Source organism: Mauremys reevesii, linkage group 19 (genome assembly GCF_016161935.1).
Source record: "Mauremys reevesii isolate NIE-2019 linkage group 19, ASM1616193v1, whole genome shotgun sequence".
NCBI lineage: Eukaryota > Metazoa > Chordata > Testudines > Geoemydidae > Mauremys > Mauremys reevesii.
Genome location: NC_052641.1, coordinates 25,434,948 through 25,455,562, shown reverse-complemented (window position 1 = coordinate 25,455,562; position 20,615 = coordinate 25,434,948). Strand labels below are relative to the sequence as shown.

Sequence of the window (20,615 nt, the reverse complement as noted above, 5' to 3'; positions counted from 1 at the left end):
CTGTATGGACACAGGAATTAAACCTGTGAATATCTGTATTCTAAACAAGGGAAATGAAGGTAGTTTCTTATCTGATTGTTATCCAGACATTTCATGCCTAATGTGATCTTTCTTAGTCACCTTTCACAACTTGCTCCTCAGAAATAACAACTCCCCCTCTTGATTATATACATTTATCCTGAATTGGGATTTATAAACTAATTTATTTATTCAGTGTGTTATTGTACTTTTACAAACTAATTTACATTGTAAAATGGACGCGGCTTGGACATTAACTGTATTGCTTGGCATTTCCAGCCCAGGCAGGCCAATTCTTTCAGCTAAATGCATAGAACTGTATTAATCTTTCCCTTGAATATTAATAGACGATCGTAAAGCTGGAAAAGGCAGAAAGTGCTGCTAGTGATACATCCACTGAATGCCGGAGTATTTTTCCCTATACTGTCCTTTTAAAAGTGTGAAATTTATTATTATCAGACCCGCTGATACCACTCAGCCAGCAACTGGGTCTTAAGGGTTTTAGTCAGCTGGATTATAAATGTCACAAACGCTTTTAAGAATTTAGAATCTAAAGCCTTTTCTACCCTGAAAGTGGAAAGATGGGTCTAAGCAAATATGATTTACAGATACAGGTTTAATGCCATAAGCTAGAGGGAGCTCCACCACAACGAAATAGAAAGCGTCAGTTTCATTTATCAATGTGCTCTCCTGGCTTTGTCTGCTTCTGAACATAAAAGACCCAGTTTTATTGCAGATATTATCTACACCATTCTGTGATATGAACGTTATTGTTTAAACTATTGCTGAGACATAAAACAGCTGAAACCTTCCAACATCACCAGCACCATATTCATGCCGAAGCCTTTGATAAATATCAGCTAGCAATCACTGGAAGGATTTTTCTCATTGTCTTTTTCTTTGTCAGAATACTCAGCCATCTTTAAGAAATGCACTGTCTCTAAATCCAGGTGCAGATGCTATTTTAGGGCCTGATTCTGCACTCTTTCTCATGCAAGCTGGGCTGCCTCAGGTGTCAGTGGGGTTCTGAATTGGCCCCTTAGTTCTGTGCTTGAACTGATGTCAATGTGCTAATGTTTGCAAATACATCTTTAAGTAGGAAATATTTGCATTTTCTTTCTCAAGTAACTTATACTAATACAGTTGCATGTGTAGCAGGTAGGAAAGTTGATTTTAATGCTTAAATTGGCCTTTTAATTCAAAGAATGATTGCCAGAATGAGTTTATTGTGATACTTCTTTTATAAAGCAAATGGTGAAGATTGTAGCTGGAACATTTTATAATTTGTTTGCTTACATTGAGAATCTTGGACAAAAGGGTGTCCATACAATTCAAAACAGGATGGCTTTGCCTCTGGAGTATTGCCAAAAGGGTGTTGCTAGAAAATCATAAGACGATAAGAACGGTCAAACTAGGTTAGACCAAAGGTCCATCCAGTCCAGTATCCTGTCTTCCAACAGTGGCCAGTGCCAGGTGCCCCAGAGGGAATGAACAGAACAGGTAATCATCAAGTGATCCATCCCCTGTTGTTCATTACTAGTACTTACATGCAGTACTAGTAAACAATTATTTTTTTCCTGTTCACTAGTATCCCTGGCTAATTCACTTTTTGGACAATGGAATTCCCTAGCCTAAATTTGGGTCTCAACTCATTTACAAGGTAGTAGAAAAAAAAGTTTGACCCTTGATCTAAGCAGTTATTGCGGCTCTGCTCAGATAAATAATAAGAACACACCTATCTAATTGATTTTGTTAATGAAATACCACAGCATGGGGAGAGCACCAACTGAAATTACCAAGGCATAGAGTAACCTGGGTGGTGGCTCGGTATCTGGGCTTTATTTCTGTGTATACTGGGTGAGTCAATACAAAAATAATTTATCACATGAACGTGGCCTCTTTTTCTGCTTGTGGAACGCCCATGGGCAGCTGATGGTTCCATCCCATTTATTAGAAATCATTTGACCATTTTTTCATGAATTTTTAAAACTGACGACTGATCATGACCAATCTCTGTTACTGGACCAACTTCTGTTGGTGAGAGAGACAAGCTGTCGAGCTTTCATAGAGCTCTGTGTGGCTCAAAAGCTTGTCTCTCTCACCAGAAGAAGTTGGTCCAATAAAAGATATTACCTCCCGCACCTTGTCTCTCTCTAGTATCTGTCTATGCATTTCTATTTATGTGATGAAACAAGCAAAGTCTTGGTGATACCCCAACAAGTGCTTTGTATGCAACCTACATTGTGTTTGATAGGTTTGTACCTTAGGACTTAGTGCTCATGAACTGACAGCCATGGAAACCAAAGAGCTCCAGTTTATCCATTTAAGCTGTACATTATGGGTAGCAATAGCGAAAGCTTCCTCCAACCCACCTCACTGGTGTCCCTCAACCCTGTCCTGGATGAACTAGTTCTAGAATGAGGCAGAGGAGACTTCAGTGTCTATGACCATTTACTCCTTGGCTTCTCGCCTAAGACTGACAGCAAGGAGGTCTGTGCCTGCTCGCAGAGTCTATGCCACAAGCCCCTTTGCTTTCAGCAGGAGAAGAATACAGATCAAGGGTGTGCCTCACATGTGACACGGACACTCATTCCGTGGGAGCTGGACTGGCGACACTCATCAGCACACAGCCAGCAGGTGGGTCACTGGTGAGGTGGGCTGTATTTGAATGGGTGGTGACACAGAAAGGAAGGGTCTGAACCTGTTGGGACTGATCCTGAAGCCACTGAACTCAAGCCATTGGCTGGTTCTCTCGGTGCTGAGAGACCACATAAGGGGGTGTAGGGAGGCATTACATTATTTACTAGTCATGTAGGCACATGCCATAAGATGGAATGATTTGTTCTTCAGTTTCAACTAAAATTATTTGTCACCTGTATTTATTCTGGGGGTAAGAACAGAAAGTAGCTGGTGGGGTTGCCAGTCCTCCGGGATTGTCCTGAAGTCTCCAGGAATTAAAGATTAATCTTGAATTAAAGATTATATCATGTGATGAAACCTCCAGGAATGGGTCCAAACAAATTTGGCTATCCTAGTAGCTGGATACATTCAGCCTGCTCTGTAAATACTACTCTTCTTTCTTATTTATGGCCTGCCTTTACAAAGCAGATTTTTCTGTTACAAGCAATTCTTTCTATTTTTCTCTCCCAGTCTCTCTTTATATTTGTTGCCGGCACTTCTCCAGATCAGTAGCAGGATCTCTAGCTGTGTGAAACTACTGTAGTTGTAGGAACTGAATCCTTTATCCATACAATGAGTAGCTGCAGTTTAAAGAAAAACATCTTAGATGTTTACCTTGAAAAATGGTGAATTTCCCAGAAGTGGTGAATTTCCCAGCTTGAAAAAGTCTGGTTTGCTACTTTTAATGTTTTGGCTTTTCCAGTTTTTGGGGAGCACTTAAGTTATAATAGCAAAGGCTTCTCTTTGTCTCCTGCTAGTTACAGGCTTTAACGGCATTTCTGTTCCTTTTATATGTTACAGTAACATCCCTAAGTTATTCCCTACGAATAGAGACCTCATTGTGTAGAATCGTAATTGCATTTGTGCTGATGTACTTTAAAAATCGCCTGGATGCAAAGACATAAGGGGAGGTGAGAAGAGAATGTCAGCTCTGGGCGAGTTTGAAAAAATCCATCCTATTATATATGACTATATATACATGCACCCATACACACGCGCACACACACGCACATGCATGCACACATCATCGTTCCAGGTGAGCACGGCTGAACAAAGCTTTAATTAAAATCAGTGGAGAAATGTCCAAGACAGGTAAAAGGGAAGCGCTGCAAGCTGTTGCGGGCTGAGCTCCTAGGTTGGGCTGGCTCCCAGATAGCACCGTTGTGTTTCCCAGGAGATCAATAGAGGGATAGTAGCTGTTTGTAGAGTGAAGATTTTGGGCCCCTCAGCAGTGGTGAATTTCCCAGCTTTCCCAACCAGCCAGGGCTGGGACACTTCATCTTGCCACCAACTTGCTGCTTCTGCAGGTTTTTGCTTCTCTTGGAGGGCAAAACTAATGTTTGCAAGGTAGAGAAAAAGGGCCAATTGGGCCTTCCCAGGCCATATGGGGAGGGACCTGCTGTGCACGGATCACCCACTTTCCTTGTGGAAGGGAGCCTGGTTCTTCCTCAAGAACACAAGGGTGCCCCCTACTGAAGCTCTGCAAATGTGTCTGCCAGACTAAACCCCATTCTGCAAGCCTGCCGGGGGCCTGACACTCCACGATATCAATGAGCTCACAGAGCTGGGTCCACAAACACCTCAGACAGATCATCACAAATATCCATATCCAGGGACCCCCGTCACCATCACTGGATGTAGTACACGTGCCTGCAACGTTATTCAAGGCTGCCTTGCATAATGAAATGAAAGTTCTAATCTGAAATATTTGCACAAATGAGGCTTCAGAGGCTAGATCAATAGGATGTATACAGCAGATCCATTTTTCTTTATTGGATGTAGAAAAGAAATAAAGACCCAACGCTTTGATTGGCAGGAATGCCAGTGTTCAGTATGTGAAGGCAAGGATGCAGCTAAGAACAGAGGAGCCAATACATACAGTACAGAATAAGATGTTTAATATAAGTCTGTATTTTACAGGAACAGTCTCATATGCCTAATAGTGCCTTTCTGCCTTTCTGTGTTTCTGTATTTCTACAGTACATCACATTTTATAGATTTATTGATAGATTTATAAAAATGGTCCCGCCATCAAATCTCAAGTTCCAGGGACAATATACAGAAAATATGGCACCTGCCATGAACTCCTCCATAGATTTAACTGTAATTAATCCTCAGGCAAAAAGAGAGAGCTCTTCACCATGTCCTGAAGGGAATCAATGTACGTTTTGTCAGATCATCTGGGGGAAGTTTTCTCCACTGACATCCTGCCCCTACTACCAAAGCTGGGATTCATTGAGCAAGCAAGTAGTGGGTTTAAGGACACCTACGGACTTGTGTCTATTTGCTGAACAAGTACAGGCCTATTGCATTTTCAGCCAGAAATGACTCAGAGACGAATCCCCAGACACTCTGTTTCTACCACTTGTGTTCCTCACCATTTTATCTGAGGTGCAAACATGCCACATGTTATTGTTCTTGCTTATTGTCTTTTTTTCTCACTGGAATTCCATTCTGTGCCGCTTGCTTGCTGCTTTCACCAGTCGTTCTGCCTTTTTATTACCGGAATAGTTCTAGTGGTTACTGACCAAGTCTTGGGTCCTACCAGTGTTTCTGCTGCAAGTGCCCAAGCTGCTAATGGCTGAGTTACCTCCTGCCTAGGGACTTTGAATAGCCTACCTCTTACTAAATGTGTACAGGAGAGTTACATGTTCCACAAGCATTTCCTGAGCAACCTGTCTGCGTATCCTCACTGCTCCATACCTGGAGGCCATGCCCTAGTTATTCTGAGAAGATAAAAGGGTTGTCATTAAAGCAGACTCCCTGCTGTCTGTTAAGATATTGTATCTCACCTTTCATAAGGTTGCATTCATTAGTGACTCTTAGTGTAAGGTTCGTTCAGGTTCAGATGAGCACCTTCAGTTAAAACACTAATTGAAATCTCTTTAGTTTGGAATTACACTGTGAATCTTGTGGGAGCAGATTTATTCTACTGATATCACAATGCTTTCATTCCCAGCTGAAACGAGGAACCCCAAAGCATGTGAAAATTTAAAAGCAGGATTTAGTTTGAATTTTGGAGTAAGGTTCAGGATTCTGGCAGTTCAGGTCAGCTACTTTATTGACACTGGTTTGCCCATTTTAATGGAAACCTCTTGCCACCATTCTGTAGCCCCATAAATTCATCCAGAGCCTCCTTCAGAAATCCTGGGCTGGATGTTTTGTGCAGGTCATAACTGGCAATGCCAGACCTGCCCAGTGGTTCCTCTTTGTCTCTTCCAAGTCTTGAAATACGTTCAAATTTGGGTGGACAAAATGTAAAGTACGCCAGGATGGATGAATATGCAGAAATTTACTGGAGCTAATACTTAAAGATTAAATGAAACAAAAATAGACGAAAGAAACTAAATCATAGCATTGGATCCACCATTACTCAACATGACATTTAGAAAAACCAAACCCTTTACTGGTTTATTCAACTGCCACTGAAACCCACACATTAAATTCTCAAAGGAAAATGAGCTTTCCAGAGCAGAAAAGACAATAAAAAAGGATTGCAAGGGCATTGTGTAAGAAGTAACCATTTCTGGGCAGACTGCATGTCCAGATTCTTCCAGTATTGAAGATCTGGTAATCCTGTATCAGCAAAATAAGGTATTTGTATTTAATGACACAAACAATATTTGTAAGGTTAATTGGTTTTGTCCCAGTTTCAACTACTCCCTAAAATTAACGCATCTGAATTTCAAACTTAGATTCCATTACAAAGGTGGGTATTAGAATGGGAGCTCTGCAAAAAATAATGATCATGTCAAGTGATGTGTAGGAGAACAGGAGGGGCTGCAATAGAGCATGGCAAACATTTCATGTTACCCACTATAAGGAAACTGATCTGGGGAGGAGGAGGACGGAGCAATGAAAAGTAATTGGGGGATTATCAGGAGGAGAGTTTTTAGCAATCAGCACATCTACAATTTATTGATATGTTGTCAGTAAATGCCTTATGAGCTGCACAAGAAGCCCCACATTTAAAACAATCCGGGCAAATGTGAGGTCTTTCGCTGGGTTTGTGCAATACAGGGCCTTAAGCAAAAGGCCATTTTTGGCTGGCCAATAGGAGCTTTTCACAATGTTTTGGAGAAAAATGATAGCTGCTAACTGAAAATACATTGGTGGCCTTTGATCTAACTCAGCTATTTCTTCCTGTCTGGCTTGTGTACTGTTTACAGCTCCAAAGTGATGAGGTGTGTGTAAACCTCAAAAGGTTTGGAGGTTCAGATAAATATTCATAAGTTCAGGTGCCTGTCTGAATTATTCTGAGACACTTTGGTCAGGGAATTGGGCTGGACCTCCCATGAGGTCAGGCTTTGTTGTGAAACTACTTGAATTTCCTGGCTTCATGTAGGTTGGAGTGGGTGATATTCACCCTGCTACAGTGAAATTCACCTCTCTGAGGAGGCCAGCACAAGGCAGTTATTTTTCACAGGATATTTTGAAATGTTTTAAAATTTTCCTGTGCAAATTGTTCGTCTTTTCAACAACTTTTCAACCACTGCAAAGCCAAAAATGTTTGGTTTTCACAAACTACTTTCAGTAAATCCTCATCAATCATCATATTTTTTCAGGAAAACTTTTCAATTTTTAGAAGCTAAAAAGGCCCAAAAATATATACTGAAAAATGAAATGTTTAACAAAACCTGAACATTTCTACTGAAAACTGAATTATTTTACTGAAAAAAAATCTGTTTCTGTTTCTTCATTGAAAAATTGAAAATTTCAACCAAAATGAAAAAAATTTTTTTGTCCAAAAAAAAACCAAATCCAAAATCATGTTTAGATTAAAAAATGATTTGAAGAATTTTTTTGACCAACTCTCGTCTCTGAGCTTAGGTAGGATTTAAACAGTGCACAGGCTGGCCCTCTGCAGACAAGGGAATTTTATCCATGCACTGTATCCACTTACAGTCGCAGGTAAATCAGGAAGAAATGTTCTTTTTCTTCTTCTTTGTATTTATTTGTATTGCAGGAGCACCTAGAAACCCCAACCAGGATCCGGGCTACATTATGCTGAGCCCTGCACACTCTCAAGAGGACACGGCCCTTCCCTGAAGAACTTACAGTTTAATAGAAGACAAGTGAGTAATAAGCAATAGGAGGAATGGGGAGGGAGGATCAGTGTATATTAGTAATAGGACCAGGTGATTACTGAGACCAGCTGATGCACAGCCCAATGGCTTTGAATGTTGTTAACAGTCAAATGACAGGGATGAGAGCAAACCATTGGAAGCACTAGAATACAGTTTTAACCTGATTCTTTTGAAACTTCATAAAAGTTTTGAGTTCAGATTTGTGCACATTGTTGCCCACAATGCTTTGCTCCAATATTTAACCCAAGTCAGTTAGCTTATCCCTAACAAACAGCATTCTGATTGCTATAGCAGCACCAAAACACAGTGGCCAGTTTCACAAAACAGGGCAGTAATAGTGTGAACTTCTAATGTACATCTGCAGCATTACGATCCATGGCTGCATAGCGTAGGCAGTGAATGAGACAAAATATGGTTAAGCCCATTCCTATTATGGATCTACACAATGGAAAGTGTCGTCCTATTAATGACCACTCAGCCTCTGAAATTTCTGAGTGAGACTTGAATACACATTCAGATTAATACACAAAGTTGGGTTAAGTTTGAAATAGTTTGTTAACATGAACTAGGGGCTGAGCTGTGAAGAAACTCGGTGGTAGAAGAGTCTCTAGGAAATCAGAAAAGAAGCCCAATTGCATTACTGCCACTTTCAGCTCTGTGTCTGACCTCAGAGCTGGGGAAGATAGCTTGCCTCTGTTTGGCAGATGTTAGAGCAAACTGCATTGTAATAGAAAATGTCCTCCAAGGAATCAGCAGAGTTTATTGGCCCATGTGTCCCTTGGGAGACACTGGTTTTGGGATTCTTGTTGCCACTGCTGCTCACTTTCAGATCTAATCAAAAGTTCACCTTCTCCCCCAGCATACCTGCAAAGGCCCTAAGGAAATTCTCCAGAGGTACCACTAGCAGAAGGAGGAAATGTGACTCCTTTAAATGTAAACAAAACTGGGGAGTTTATACCGTAGGTTTTGTTTTGACACCAGACTACCACATGGACTTAGACAAGGGTGTGGGAAATGCCTCTTCTTAGAGGAGACAATTTATTCAACTAACTATTTTGATGAGAGGAGGAAGGATTGAATCCTGGCGCTGTAGGGAGAAGAGCAGTGATTATTCATCAGAATATTTAGCTCTGACTTTTTGAATGTTGGGCCATGGAGTGAGCACACCAGGCTAATAGAGACTGATACTGGGATTTCTGTCTTTATCATTACTAGATGAAGGATTTTGCTGTAAATATATTAAGGGGGATTCATACAAGTATAACCACAAATGTCAGAGTGTATTCCCAATTCCCAAATGTGTGTTGCTGTGCTAATGCTCAGTGCCACTGGCAGATGTTTCAGATTTGGATTTTATGCTCTGTTTTTATGCCATGTCTTCAGACATCTATTATTTATTATTGTTATTGGTAACTCCTGAAATTCTAGACATTGTCATCATTTCTGTCTGATGAGACATTCCTAGAAAAGTAGGAAAAGATAAAAAGGAATAGAGAGAAAATGCAAGAGTTTAAAGTGCGACCCTCCACCCCACCAAACTAATGTTAGGTTTTTATCTGCAGTTGGCATGAAGCAGTTAATAAAAAGTTCATCCCTTTATGTACTGATAGCTTTGTGATGTGGTATGTGAGGCTCTGACTGGCTTTCATCAAGGGTATCATAGCCCCGTTTCCCTTGAAATTTAGGCTGGTAATAATGTACGAGCTGACCTGCCTTGGCCTTAATTTCCCATTGCCTTGGTCTTGTGATTCTGTCTCCATCCCCAGATTACATGGCTCTGGGAGAACCTTGCTTCACTTCCTTGACCATATCTTAGAACATTTTCCGTCATTCCTTGGCTGTAACAGGCAAAGATGAAATCCCAGGTCTAAGAGCTCAGAGATTCCGATGCACAACTTATTTCTTAACATGAAATTCAGGGGACTTATTGTGCTACTGTTTTATCTTCTGTTGAAAATAATAGTCAAAAGCTCACCAGGTACCATCACTGTTGGCACTCTCTAATTACACAGCAGACACATAGTTAAGTGGGTCCTTATAAGAAAATGATACCCTGTTTTAAAGCTCTCTCTAGTGGATATTCAAACATCTAGAAATCTGCAACTGGTTTAAAAAAATCACCTTCTCTGGGAGGAATGCATGGTTCTGAGATGTCATTATTTGGGAGCTGGGCTGCCCTTCCCTCCGTCTCCCCTCAGTTCTGCTGAAGATTCGCCATAATGTTTCCGTAGTGCATTTACAACACAACAGCTCCAAGCACAATGAAGGGAAGGAAGCAACTGTATGTATTACAGCTAGACACTGCTTCAAAGGAACATCTTCATAGCTGCAGCCCCGTGACCTGAAGGAGCTGAGAGCAGCCAGGGCTTGCTGCAATTGCCATAGGACATTTGTTTTCCCTTTGAAGGAGAACAGGTGTAAAATAAAATAAAGGTTGTTCCTTATATACCTGCCATGTTGCTGCCTGGTGAAATGCAAGGCAAACACACATGGTCACTTGTATTCAAACTGGGGAAGGGATGTTCTGCCATTAAATGGTTCTCAGCTCTCTCCCTGCAGTTGGGAGAGTCTGTAATTGCTCCCCAATTGGTTGGTATTTAGCACGCAATATCCTAAGGAGCTGTGTTTATGGTGTATTAGTGAGCACTAAGTACCCTTTCATGTTGGATGCTGAGAACTGTAAGAGACAGCTAGCGTTTAAAATGGAAGTCTGCTCTGATGATGCCAATGATTAGATTAGCTTTCTCCTGTTTTGCTGTGATGTGTTCATTAATATTCCTACTGGACGTTCCATCTGTCCAAACTCCTTACAAAGGTTAACAAATTAATCCTCACAGCACCCTGGGAAGGGGCAATATAACTCGCCTCATTTTATGATGGGGAAAACTGAGGGAGAGAGGTTTTGTGATTTGGTTAAGGTCACAGATTGCAACATAGTGTCCTGATTAGGGCTCAGGAGATCCTGGTGCCTGGTCACATGCTTAGGCCACCAGCCCACACCTTTCCCTCTTTGCTTGGAGTATTAAGATTATATCATCTGATCTTAACCGCTAAGCCAGCACCACGGATCCCCACATACCATGAAACCCTCTGATTTTTACAAGTGTTGTGCAATGGCTGGAGCAGGAGCCAGGAGACCCAGGTTCTGTTCCTGACTCTGCTGCTGGCTTGCTGTCAGACCGTAGCCAAATCATCTAGAATATCTGTATCTCTATTCCCTTCAGCCTTACAAATCATGGTACCTGCAGTAGCCTGCCTTTGGAGGAAGCTATGTTAGCCTCAGGTGCAAGCTGGTAATTATCACTATTGTTACAGGGCATCAAGGGGCCTGCCTGGATTGTAAACATTATTGGGCCAGATCCTCAGCTAGTCAAAATCAGCACATTCCCATTGTTCCCAGTGAAGCCATGGTGATGGCATCCACTGGGAATTTGGTCGGCAGTTATATTAACCTCAGAGGGAATTTACCATCAAGACATTTCCAATGAGGGGTGTCCTCTTTTAGGCCCTGTTGCTCCAGGTGCATCCAGGTGGGTAGACCTTTGGATCATATTTGGAGCCTTAGGCAAAGAAATGTTCCTAAATCCAGTGTAATATGAAAACATCCAGGGAGGGATTTCTCAGCATATCGGTGTGTGCAGCTGGGCTAGTGGCGCTGTGATAAGTCTCAGTGCGTTAGGAACCCAGAGCTAGTGCCCCGAGTCTGGTGACACAGTAACTGGTGCTTAGAGACCCGAATGCACCATGTGCCTTAGGAAAGTCAGAGCCGAGATGGATCTGCCAGTCTAGACGGAGAGCTGAGTTGTTCCACTCAGTTCCTGGTTTTCTCCTACAAATCTGTCCTGTTCATAACGATCCCCTGTGTTCAGCCACTGACAGACTATCCACACGAAGGCAAGGCCGCTCTCCTAGACAGTCACACAGCCCGTGGGTGCAGCGCTGACCAGCGGCTCCATTGCAAGGACTGGAAGTGCGCGGGACACCCCGGGAGTTGCAGGGAGACGCTGCCTCGCCGGGCCTTTGCTGAGCCAGTCCCGAGGTTCCAGCGGAAAAGCTCATCGGCTTCCTGTGCCCGCAGCTGGGGGCGAGCCGGGGCTGCCGCGCCCCACCTCTCGCCGCTCTTCGCCTCCCCCCGAGTTGCGGGGAGGAGTTTGAGTGCAGCTTGGGGACCGCGGCCGGGGGCCCTTCCCAGCCTGCGGGCTCCCGCCCCGGGGCTGCTCCGCGGGGCCCAGCCGGGCGGGCTCGGAGCCCCGGGTCCGCGCAGCAGCGGAGCGAGCCCCGCCCCGCCCCGCCCCAGAGGTGGCTGCAGCTCAGGCCGCGGGCCGGACGCTGCCCTGGCGGGGAGCAGCGCGGGCTGGTTCCGGAGCCAAGCGGGGAGTCGGGCCCGGCAGGGGCCGCGCTGCGCTGCGCTGCAGAGCCCAGCTCGGTGGGTCGCTGAGCAGCGGGGAATGTGCCCGGCATGGCCCCGGGGCAGAGGCGGGCAGCGGGCTCCCTCCCGTGAGAGCCCGGTCGGCTGGAGGAGCGGGGCGCTGCCGCCAGCCCAGGGGCCGGATCAGCCCACACAGCCCCCCCCCCCCCCTCCGCCGGGTTTCCAGTGTGTTTTGGGGCTAGATTCCCCCGGCAGCGTCTCCCAGACAGGCGGGGCAGCCGGGCAGAGTACAGGCGCCCTGGCTGCCCGGGAGCGGGGTCTGCTCCTGCTCTTAGCACCTAGGGAGCTGCCGCCACAGCCCAGTGCGGGCCGTGCTAGCCAAGCAGCCTGGCTTGCCCAGGGCACTGCCCTGGCAGGAGAGCGGATTTACTGCCCTTTCCGCGGGGCCGCCCCGTGCCCTGGAGGGAGCGTTCGCTCCACAATCCCTGGGACGCGCCAGCTGCACTGGCGGTTACGGGACTTCTCTGTCTGCTCACTTCCACTCTCCTTCAGCGGCCACGGCCAGCCTGGCACCACGCTCATTGGCTCAGTGAGGATCCAGTGGTCCCAAGACCGGCAACAGGCAGTAGGGCTGGATGAATTCTTTGACTTGTAACTTTTATTAAACTATCTGTTAGCAATTAGCAAAAGGGCTCATTTAAAATATAAATGTTCCCTGTTACAGCTTGCAGCAGGAGCTATTGCTCATCGTAAGATTACATAGTAGCAGGGCTGGAAAGGAGGAGAAAATGACAGTAGTTATCCCTATTCGTGTAAAGTGTTATATTTATTGTCATTGTTCAAAATGAAACTCTGCCTGCTAGCTACTCTTCCCTTTGACTGTTTCCTTTCACTAGAAACCTATGGAGTTTCCACAAGTCCTTGCACCACACCAGAGAAAGGTAAGTGCTGCCATGCAAACATGCCCTCAAATGGATTTTCAGAGGTTTGTCCCCTAGCTTGACTGCAGCTCTAGAGAAAGTCAGAGCCAAATCTTAGATATGGATCCAGATTTTATGGGCCTCACTCTGATGACCTCATGCAGGTGGCTGTAAATCAGGAGCAGCCCTAGTGAAGTGAACTGGTGCAAATGTGACTGGACACAGGCCTTGTGTCTTGATTGGGGTTTGTACTGCAACACATCCAGACTCTAGGGTTCTTGTTCAGGCCCATCTCTGCCTTAATTTATTTCATGCTTTCTAAGTAGGGAGTGCTGGACTGTGGCACCAGCTAGCTGAACTCAGGGGGTTGCAAGGTTAGGGAATCTTTTCCTTGTGTAATTCAATAGTATGGATTATGTTGAATTTCCAAAGTCAAGAGAGTCTTAAAAAGTTTTTTAAAAGGTAGAGGAGAGACTTCCTATAAAAAGGGGGAAAGCCCCTGGGGCAACCATTGAGGATATAGATGGTCTATGTTCAAGTTCTCAGAAAATTAATGAGATTTGTCTGGCTCAGGCATCACTGCTCTGCATTTCACATATAAAAATGCCTTCATAAATTCCTCTGAAACAGCTTCTGACCCAGCTCTGGAGAGGAGTGGTATTCTTTCTGTGGAACTGCACTTGCTTCAATTTTACTTCCTTTCCAGTTGGAAAGCCAAACTTTCCATACTTTATAAGGATTTATTTTAATCCATTAATCAAAATGTCATTATTTAAGAGAGTCCATTCTCCCCCTTTCCCGCAATGGAGAGTGCTTGGGGTAATCACAGCTTTCCTCTATCCTTAGAACAGGAAAGAATGTTAATTGCAGTGTGGTAACTTGATAAATGGTGACTTTTCATGTTGTGAAAGTTCAGGACGTTGTGCCCATTTATGGATGAGGAACGTGAAGCACTGAGAGAGGCGATGACTTGGCTAAAGTGACAGAATGAGTCAGCATAAGAGAGTCTCCCATTGTATCGCTAGGCCAAATGGTTCCTCACAGCCACAAATGGAACCCAGGAATTCTGCCGCCAAGCACACAGCTTTAGCCCTGTACACGGTGCCTCTCAAAAACAAGGAAACCAAGAAATAGTATTAAGCAAAGATTAAATTACTCTGATTTTTTGATAAGCCAGTGACACATCAAATCTATGTGAAGCACTCATCATATGAGTGAAGTGTTTCCTAAAATGAATATAAACATGGTTCCCTCATGACCATTTCCTATACTTTGCCACTGGGAGGACTGAGCAGAATGCAAGAGTCCCTCCTGGCCTGACTGAGAACACTATAAACATGTGGTTGGGCAGGTGTCACATACACTGGGGTGCTCCCTAATCTGTCTGATCCCAGATGCTGCCAAGGGGCTAGATGCTGCTGCAGTGGACTTAATCAGATCTAGGGTTTGCCCTCTGGCAGCTGGACTTGCAGTGTGTGTTCCCAACATACCACAGCTGAGAGCTGAACCAGAGCCCTGGTGATCCCTCGGCAGCAAGAGGGATTTTCCCCCTTGACAGAACCAGAGGGAGCCTGGTTGTGCTTGTCCCAGCTGGAAGTCTTACATCAATATTAGTTACTGCTGATAGTGCTTGTGTGAATCCCTTCTAGAGTGTTGTATTCCTCTATACCAGTGATTCTCAACCAGGGGTAGCCCTGGGGGTACGCAGAGGTCTTCCAGGGGGTACATCAACTCCTCTATTTGCCTAGTTTTACAACAGGCTACATAAAAAGCACCAGTGAAGTCAGTACAAACTAAAATTTTATACAATGTCTTGTTTATACTGCGCTAAATACTATACACTGAAATGTAAGTACAATATTTATATTCCAATCAATTTATTTTATAATTACATGGTAAAAATGAGAACATAAGCAATGTTTCAGGAATAGTGAGCTGTGACACTTTAGTATTCGTATGTCTGATTTTGTAAACAAGTAGTTTTTAAGTGAGGGGTAACTTCGGGGTACACAAGACAAATCAGAGCCCTGAAAGGGATACAGCCGTCTGGAAAGGTTGAGAGCCACAGGCAGGGGCGGCTCTAGAAATCCGGCTGCCCCAAGCAGCGCGGAGCGCTGCGCCGCCCTTCCCCGGTCCCGCGGCGGGTCCCGTCTTCCCGCGGCTCCGGTTGAGCTGCCGCCGGCATGCCTGCGGCAGGTCCCCCGGAGCCCGGGACGAGCGGACCTGCCGCAGTCATGCCTGCGGGAGCTCAACCGGAGCCGCGGGAAGACGGGACCCGCCGCAGCCATGCCTGCGGCAGGTCCGCTCATCCCGGGCTCCGGTGGACCTGCCGCAGGCATGCCGGCGGGAGCTCAACCGGAGCCAAATGCCGCCCCCCCGGGAAACGGCCGCCCCAAGCGCCTGCTTGGCGCGCTGGTGTCTAGAGCCGCCCCTGGCCACAGGTCTACACTCTTGCCTCCAGACCTGCTTGGGAAAAGCTTAAATCCATGGGCAGGTTGGACTCAGACCTGAGCGGCAGATAAACTGAGACCTTCCGAGATTTCTCCCTGCACACTCACACCTGAAATGTGGGTAAGAAAAGAGCAAGTGTCTTCTCTGCCTGCTGGTTTGAGAGAATCACCTACACGTCCTCCTGGATGTGAGCAGGGGACCCAGTCAGGCTGCAGGAAGTTCTGGGAACATCTTCACAAGGTGCTGCCAATGGCCTGTTTGGTGCACAGGATGAATGGGGCGCCCGGAATGGGTGACTAGTTCATATATTTTATCCTCATTCAGCATATAACTCCAATAATTATTTTTGTGCAACAGCCAAATCCTGCACTGAATACACAGAATATAGAATTATTAATTTCCTCATGGGCTTTTTCTATGATGTTTTCATTGTATCTAAATACATTAATTCATGTTTTTAAATCATCTTCATAGTACTCTGGTGAAGTTAGGTGTAGAGTTGGTTAGAAAAACTTTGATAGAATCATCTATCAAAATTGAAATGGTTAATGAACTCGGGTCAATTTCTCTGAAATTTCATTTCAGAGTGAAACGGGGTGGGGTTGGAGGGGAGTTCCAAAAATGTCAAAACATCTTATTTTAGCATTTTTTTGAATGAATAATTTAGATTTTTCATTTTAAAATTATGTAACTAAAAGTAATTTCAAAACTGTGCATTATATATATTATAAAAGAAATGTCACAATTGAAACAAAACATTTTGATCACTCCAAAAAATTTTTCCCCCTGAATTTTCTTTCCTGAAGGATTTCAAAATTGTGGATGGTGTTCAAATTAGAACAAAGCCAGATTTCAAAATCTCCAGAACTGTCATAAACCAGAATGTCCATTGCCTGCACTCAACCCCCATTTTATACATGGGGAACTTCAACTAATCTGGGTGCCCCATTTGAGGAGTCTAGGGCCTAACTGTTCTGAGTACTTAACTTATTATTGCAGAGCACTTGCTCTGCTGTAATAAAGGTTGAGCATCACTTTCTGTTTAAATAACACTGTATTTATTCAGAGCAGAGCTCCCATTGACTGAGCACTCAGCACTTCTGCAAATCAGTCCCCAGATGCCTTAAATTGGGTATCCAGAAAATGAACACACAGTGGCCACCTGTGAAAGTTTTGGTTTACATGACTTGCCAACTGTAACACAAGAACTCTGTGGCAGAGGCAGGGAGAAAATCCAGTTTACAGGACAGCATTCATCTGTCTAAATCATGGGACCACCATTTCTCCTCCTGAAATTCTCTGCCTTATTCACTGCAGCAAATGAGGCTGGGGTCCTACAGACTACAGCAAGGGTGACCAACCTGAGCCTGAGAAAAGGAGCCAGAATTTACCAATGTACATTAACAAAGAGCCACAGTAATACATCCGCAGCCCCCCAGGAGCTCCTCCTACCCACTTCCAGCATCTCCCACCCACCAGTCAGTGCCTCCCCCTCCCTCCCTGCAACCCCTGATCAGCTGTTTCCTGGCATGCAGGAGGCTCCGGGCAGGGGGAGGAGTGAGGGCATGGCCGGCTCAGGGGAGGGGGTGGGAAGGGGTGGAGGGGGGCAGGGCCTGTGGCAGAGCCAGGGGTTGAGCAGTGAGCACCCCCGGGCACATTGGAAAGTTGGCACCTGAAGCTCCGGCCCCGGAGTCGGTGCCTATACAAGGAACCACATATTAACTTCTGAAGAGCCGCATGTGGCTCCGGAGCCACAGGTTGGCCACCCTGGGACTACAGCCTCCTTCAGTACACAGCTTGATTTGTCTCCAGAGCACCATCCATTCCGTGCACTGAATTTGGCAGGGATCCTGTGGAAAAGTGTGTGATCGTGCAACTAAAGACTATATTGTAATGTATACGTTTCCTGGAAGGTGCCATCCATAGATGCTTGTTACAACCTGCCTGAATAGCTTCTACTCAGCCTGAGCTGAGAGCAGATGTCCAAGGCGACAGCCCCCCAATCTGTTTTACACACTTTTAAAATAAGAAAGGTGCCCACACTGATGGACACGTTTTAGCAGTGTCAGGCCAAGGACTGAATGTCCCTTTCACCCCTGCACATGACCCCCTCAAATTTCAGTTCTGGTGAAGAGCCAGAGGCCCTGGGACTTGGTGCCCCAGCTGATGGCAGGACCCAAAGATCCCAGCAAAGAGGGGACACAGGGAGCTTGTGGTGATCCTGAACTCCATCTTGTTGAGACTGTTGGCTCTGTAGCTGCTTCTGCACTCAGGTGTGGTTTGCAAAATTCTGCAGTGGAATCAGTTGGCCTATATGTCACTTGCTGCACTGCATCCTGTTCAGAACTGCTCTTTTCAGCGCTGGTTATAAGTACTGTATCTAGTCATTTTCATTCCATCTCAACACAGGGAAATAAACTCACCATTTGCCCTTGAGTCTTAGGCATACCCCTGTAGCTACCTGAAAGGGGGTTCCGAAGAGGATGGATCTAGACTGTTCTCAGTGGTGGCAGATGACAGAACAAGGAGCAATGGTCTCAAGTTGCAGCGGGGGAGGCCTAGGTTGGATATTAGGAAAAACTTTTTCACTAGGAGGGTGACGAAGCACTGAAATGGGCTACCTAGGGAGGTGGTGGAATCTCCTTCCTTAGAGGTTTTTAAGGTCAGGCTTGATAGAACCCTGGCTGGGATGATTTACTTGGGGATTGGTTCTGCTTTGAGCTGGGGGTTGGACTAGATGACCTCCTGAGGTCCCTTCCAACCCTGAGATTCTATGAGATGTTAATAGAACAAAAGTGAATGAGTGCTGGTGTAAGGCAATCTCCAGGAGCCTCCAGGAGTCTGCTGTCCAGATCCAGTGGGACTTTGGATCCATTAAGCCAAATTGCCTTAAAGCCTTTGAAAATCTAAGCCTAGATCATCAACACTTTAAGCATAGCAGTCTTGTATTTAGCAGCCATAAGAGAAAATGCCATTTTATACTTATCTCCTGTGAGCAGGCTGCAGGCAGCCCCAGGTGTGCCAGAGATACGGGCGTTTGCAGTCACTTGCATGTTCAGAGAAACTCTTCCTATACCATTGCCCGAGTGCAGTGGGTGTACGGGTCATTTCGCATGATGAGTCAGTGTTCACGAGGACAGCACTAGTTTTGCCAGGGACTCTCAGTATAGAACCTTTATGTTCCTTAAACAGGCATGAGACATTAGAACAGAGCATTGTCTGAAAGTTGGAAATGTACAGAAATTATAAACGTGGGCACCTGGGCCTGGGGCAGTAGTGACTAGTGCACTTGCCACAGCACGCACCGGTGTCCTACGCCACATGCCTGAATGCTTGGGGTGAGTACTGAGCATGCCAGCTCTTCTAACGGGTTCAATTTCAGAAGATCTCCAGGATGTCCTCTGCCAGTGACATGCCCATCACAAAGAAAAAGGACAATATTTTGCTAGAAAGTAATGGTGATGCTGTAAAGCTTTAGAGATACAAGTTCACCGATAGTGTTAATGAGCATTGGTTCTGCTGTCAACATCCACTGAATTCAAACCACACCATGAATCATTTTGCTAGCTGCCACCATAGGGGTTGTGAGATTTTCCACACAGAGCAATGTTCCCTGGTTGGGATGGGGAATGGTAAAGTGCTGGCTGTTACTAGGTCTGCAGATGTGAACACCCTCAGCTGTCTTGTATCTTTCAACATTTCCCCTTGATGCTCAGCGGGCACTAGCACTCTGCATGCCCCTTGCCAGAGGGTCCAGAGTGGGGCATTCAGATTCTGAGCTGGGGCCCTGGCTATTGTCTGTGTTACACGGGAGATGTGTATTATATACCCCGGGTCTGGCTTCTCTATAGAGACTGAAAGCTCTGTGGGGCAGGGACTGTGTGCTACAGTGATTGTACAGCCCCTGGCACAATGGCACTGCATGCTTGCTTGATCTCTAGGCACCACTGTAATAACTGTGATTAAAAATAACATCAGAGTCCAGTCCAGATCCTTGTGCAGAGATCCAGAGCAGCAGGTCCTCCTCTCGCCCTACAACTGAGTCAATCCATTGAGTAAAGCGTCTGTACTCAGTACTTTGACATATAATAATTGTAAGGCAATCATTTATTATAGAATCAGTTTTATTAGTCATTAAAAAAGACATCTTGGAAAAGATTGAAAAGCCCAGATTTGGAGCTAGGCTCCTTTCAGACATGGTGAAGCAACAAAAATTATACAAGGTTTAAAAAAACCTGATCTATGAGGAATGATTAAAAAAACTAGGCACAACTAGGCTTTGTCTACACTACAAAATGGTTAGGTCAGCGTACAGCCAGTGCAGTACTTACTGCGTTTTTTCACATCCACACTAGCTCCCGCTGTCAGCATGGTGCATCCTTCTACCGACATAACTGACAGTGTGGGGCATTGTGAGGCACTGACAACTCTGCTGTCGGGGCTCAGAGCCTGGAGCCCCACTGCCGTGTCCCAGGGAGGGGCTAGTGGGGGGGTGGGGAGAGCCTTGTGAGTTAGTTTCCCTGTGAGTTGAACATAACATTTCATTTTGATTCAAATTAAATTTTTTGTTTTTATTTGGGTTTCCAAATCTGAAACATTTTGGTTTTAAATTTTCCATTTGCATGTATTCCCACATTCTCTCTCTCTTTTTTTCCCCTCTTTTCCCGTTTTTGTTTTCAATGGAGAAAGGTAAAAAACTGAGAGAAAGTTGGAAAAACCCATTTTCTCTGACTTTTACAAACTTCTTTCCTGAGCTTTCTTGCTGTCCCCTCTGCTTCTCTTCATCCCAATCAGGCTGCTACTTCCTCCTCCTCACTGCCTGGTGGTGCACTGAGCGTATCAGACAGAGTCTCCCAGCTCTCAGCCCTGGAGCCTGGCCACAGAGCATCTTCTGACATCTCAGAGGAGCAATTGTAGGGAAAGTCCTGCTCAGCCCAAGGCTGGAAAATGCTCAGTGAGTTCGGAGGCGGCGAAGCTTATGCAGTGTCCTGGGCATAGAGCTCTGTGGGGAGAGAGAAAAGACACCTCCTGCAAAATGGCATTTCTCTGCTCTAAAGCATGGAGACACTGTAGCTTTAATGGTAGTAAAAA

The 20,615-nt window shown here is 45.2% G+C and overlaps 1 long non-coding RNA gene across 1 annotated transcript in view; it reads left to right on the top strand.

Moving 5' to 3' along the window:
- The window catches only part of LOC120386677, a 75,024-nt gene extending 64,521 nt beyond the window's left edge, over positions 1-10,503 (top strand). The window contains exons 2-3 of the long non-coding RNA XR_005589851.1: positions 7,664-7,772; positions 10,016-10,503. This is a non-coding gene — a long non-coding RNA (uncharacterized LOC120386677). The remainder of the gene's footprint in view (positions 1-7,663; positions 7,773-10,015) is intronic.
- Positions 10,504-20,615: the final 10,112 nt, after the last annotated feature.